This window comes from Poecilia latipinna, unplaced genomic scaffold, assembly GCF_001443285.1.
Source record: "Poecilia latipinna isolate Pla-1442-1.1 unplaced genomic scaffold, P_latipinna-1.0 Scaffold3014, whole genome shotgun sequence".
Classification (NCBI taxonomy): Eukaryota; Metazoa; Chordata; class Actinopteri; order Cyprinodontiformes; family Poeciliidae; genus Poecilia; species Poecilia latipinna.
In genome coordinates, this window is record NW_015115630.1 from 4,112 (window position 1) to 8,916 (window position 4,805).

Genomic DNA, 4,805 nt, shown 5'->3' on the forward strand with positions numbered 1-4,805 from the left:
AACCCAATTTTTTTTAAATTTTTTTTTCTTTTCCCCTTTAAAATCCCCTTTTTTTTTTTTTTTTTTTTCCCTTTTTTTTTTTTTTTTTTTTTTTTTTTTTTAGAAAGAAACGGAGCTAAAGTGAAATAGTGGTGACATTGACGCAGCTGCACAAAGCTTTCACACAGAAAATGCTTTTTTTTGTTGACCTGCTGCTCACCCACCTCACTAAAAGACGTCTGAAAGCTCTGACGCCAAAGCAACAGAGAGGTGTAAATGCCAATTTAGCAGGAGGTTGGAAAGTGTGGGGAGAAACAGTTAGTCATTGTTTAGGAAGGGTTGAGAGTATTTATGCAAAGTGTGAAGCCCCAAGGGCTTGATTCTCCCAAATTTTATGTTATGTGACACTGACGAGTGCTTCTAATTTACGGTCTGACCTGAAGAGGTTAAACGCGAGAGGCAAATGATTATAGTCACTGCTTTGGAAAGTTTAAGGTCCTGTCTAAGATTTTTAACTTCTTTGATTGGTCAGTGTCTCAACTTTATCCCCAGCTAAACCTTTCTCCGTATTCACATCCACAGCTCTCTCCTCAGTTGTTGCATGTGGTGTTTACTCTTAAAATTCAATAAATCTGCAGAATGTCACGCTGAGAAATGTTAGAAGGCCTATCCTTAATTTTGAGCATTTTTATTCACTTAAAATTGTATTTTTAGATTAAAGATTATTGTTTTTACTTTAGTAATCAGTTTTTTCTTAGTGATTCTAATTTATTATGTCTATTTCTTGTGTCTAGTTCTTCGTTTTTGTCATACCCTTAAATAAACCTCTGTGCAACTTCAGGAGCTATCTAATTAAATTAACTATTAAAAGTAAAAACCAAAAACAACAACAACAAAAAAAACTTAAATGTATGCTGTTAGAAAACTGCATGGTGTTCTGGGTGTGGAAAAGGGGAATGGGAGAAATATTGTAAAGCTTTTTGCACACATTAATTTGTATTAGCCCAGATTGCCAATCAGGGTTAATAAAATGTTAATATTATTTTTATAACACTTTAAAATCAAACCCTAGGGACATAGTTTTTCTTGGCAATTTGGCAATTACTAAAAATTAATGTATTAATTTATTTATGACAAGAAAATAGAAGTTGCTGGAGAGAAAAAAGAAACATCAAAATGACCTTTTTCTCAACTTTAGTCCTGCAAAAAACGTTCTTTTATTTAATTTATTTTTTTTTCCTTTAGCTCATCAAGATTTTGTCAGAGGTATTTAGTTGAATGAAGGTTTGCTGCCAGTAAGACTAAAAAAGCTGCAGGCTAGTTAGATCCCACAAATTCTTTCCAAAATGAAATCCTTTCGGGGAATCAGTCGCTGGATGTCAGACTCAATTAGTTAAAGATTTGTAAAATAAAGGTTTTAGACTCGGGGCCTTACAGATGCAAACATAAACGTTTGCAATAACCCGACGGCACTGAGGTTATTTGGTGTTGAATATGTTAATAATTACTCCAAACTGGAAAATCTTGAAGACAACTAACATATTTTTCGTCACATTAGAACGTTTTTTTCCCCCCTTCAACAAACATGTAGACTTGAGAAAACACGAAATCCCTGAGGCTCAGTGGTAATAATTAATGTTCCTTTCTTGCTTTGGCAGGTCAGACTGCTGTGAACTTGATCAATTATCGCATAAAGCGACACGCAAGTAGAGCAGAGAGCTTTTGAAGTTATGAAACAAAATATTTGGACGATTATTTTCGTGAGACTGCGGAAGAAAAAAGTTCCACCATCGTCCCGAAGGCGGTACAGCGAATGGTTGGTGATTATCGGTTCTGTTACGAAACAAAGACAACAAACTTCAGACACGTTCTGCAGATTTTGGCACACTTTACTGTTGTCAATTTGCTTTTGCTTGATTTGTAATTCGGGTTATTTCTTAATTTAATTCTTTGTTGTTTATTAATAGTTTTACCCTGTAGTGCTTATTACTTATCAATATCAATGTAACTACCTGTGCTGTAAAGAATTAGCTGAAACTAAAATGCGAACTCCAGAAATTTGAGAACTTCGGAAAAACATGAGATTTTGCCACAAAAAGTGCACAAGAGCACTTTGGATATTGAATCTGATTTTTTTTTTAATACATAATAAAAAGCCATAGGCTTTCATTAGATTATTTGTTTTCATTGCAAAACAAATGATCTAATTTCCATTGCCAATCAATTAGCTAATTTGTGGAAAGTTTGATATCAAACAGGAAATTCAACTAAAATGGGACTGGGGTTTTGACTGCATAGAGACTTAATTATTTTCATGCTAAAATAGCAACCAGTCATTTGCAACCAGATTGGCTAATTTGCCAAACAGGAAATTAAAATAAAATGGGGGCATGGGTTTTGACTGCATAAAGAGCATGTTTTGTTTTTTTTAGCCGGTCCCTGAAAAACAGTTTTCCATCGGCCATAAATCAAAATCTGATCTCAAATCAAATCAGACGTACATTTCCTTCATCCTTGCAGAAGCAGTGCAACTATTAAATGAACGCTTTAATAGTTGGTTCTTAATTTTTTGAGGATGTTGGAATGAACAATGCTGGGTTTTATATAATGGAGTGTTTGTTTTATTTTATTTTTCATTAGCAGAGACTTGCAGAGGAAGCCGTCACAGCACGGTTGGATGATTCTCTCAGACCACCACACAGGTGAGTAGGATAGTAGGAGTTATCAAAACACGAGCACCGATCGAGTACGTCTGTCGCTTTATGCAAGGCTACTTCAGCGTTCAGTATCTGACAGGTCCGTTTTAGAGGCTCCCACGTACTCGAGTGTACTTCACTCCGCAGAGGTCCACGAGTACTCGAGACAGACTTAATGCAAATTCAAGACCCGCGAAAGTCAACTTTTACAACCAAGTATTGCAAACTCGTTGCTGCACAGTAAACTGCTCGGCAGGAAACAGTTTTCACATCGAATTGTTTTGGATGTGACTCTGACAAAGGTTAAGGGGGCAAGCAAAATAAAGTAACCTTAACTATTCTTTTTTTTTTTTTTTTTTTTACTTTCATCGGTCCATCCATTTTCTGAACAGGCTGATCGTTGCAGTGTTCCAAAGGGGGACTGATGCCGACCTCCTGTAAGCAAATATGGATTATAAATGTTTCTAAATCTCAATTTTAGCAAGATATAACGCTATATTCTGTCTGCATGACATCTCTAATGTCATACTGTTCCTCTCATCACCCCATCCATTGGTTTCTCCCTCTGCCTGCTGTACACAAAAACAGCTCTTTTAATGCGGTTCTCCATCTTCTGGGAATGCTGTCAGGAGCATAATGGCCCATTAAGGCAAGGAAATATAACTCTCTGCCGTTTCAACATGTCGAGGTACGCAGTAATGGTGCTGCGTCCTGAGTCGTGGGGATGATTACAATTCCCAGCATAGATGGGTCCGATCCATTTTCCGTCTTATTCAATAGTTCCATTACTCAGCTGTTATAGGTGTGGAGAGCAAACAAGCTGCAAAGCATCATTGATTGTCAGGATTGTTTACAACCACAACTGTGATTATTCTGCACAGCCTTCAGGATGCCTTGGTTTTATAAAGTTGTCAAAATAGAATGGATTTTTTTTTTTTTTTTTTTTTTTTTTGGGGCCACAATAATAAAGAAATCCCAAAAAAAGACCAACAGTCTGCAAGTTTTAGTCTGCTGACGCGCCCTGATTTTGTGCTTACTTGGTGTTGTTTTAATGCCGGTGTGATTTAGATCCAGTATTTCAGTCATTTATTAGGTTTTATTGGAAGCTTTTTGCATCTGTTCCTCATTTGTACAATAATCTCGCATGTTCTGTGTGTAATTTAGCCATCAGCTTTTCACTTCTGACAATCAGTTCTTGCCCAACACCTGAGCATATGAGCAAGTCGGACAATATAAAACTTACAAAATTACAACTGCAAAATGGTACCTTATTCTCTTCAACGTAACATGTTTTTTTGTTTGCTTGTTTTTTTTACCTGCCAGTTGCTGAACTACATTTTATCTAAAAGAGTTTGGATCTATACTTAAATGTAATAGGACTGAACAACTAAAACTGGAAAACATCAGCTGAATTTTTGGAGACATCACAATAACTGGAAGATCCTAAAAAATTAAATAAATAAATAAATATGTGCTACAGGTGTCTGAACTTCTCTCACACTTTCAATTTACTATAACACGATGGTTCATTTCTATTTTATATCGCACTACTCCTGCACTGTTATCACCTTATTTTGGGAGTATCCCCAATATCGTGACAGCACCTATTGTGCAAAAAATAAGAGTAATTAGAGGTGTTACTGTCGTCCCCTCATGTCTGAAGATGTTTGCCTGTTCATGTTGCGTACTTCTCCTCCACCCTTACAGCTTCAACATGCCGAGGCTCGATTGACTGGAGAGGCAACCCTCTGGACATTGCAATGTCAGCACCAAGCACAGCAAATGCAAGACTCTCAGCAAACCTTCCCTTTGCAATTTGCAGACCACACGCAGCAGTACTGAGACAAACACACATCTTTGCCAAACAGCCATGATTCCACTTAGGGGGGAAAAAAAAGGGAGACAAATACAGATGCCTCCCAGAGCATGCACTCCTCACACAGAGGAATGGGAAAAGCCTGAACCACGGCCCCGATAAAACTGTCTCAAGGCTAAAATCAAAAATTCAGAAATCAATCGTTGGCTTTTTGTCATGTTTGCACTGCTTGTTGCATCCACTTCCAGTGGGATGACATGCTGCTGTGATGAAAGTGGTTGCCAAGAGGAACAGTACACTGAACAGTGACGTGC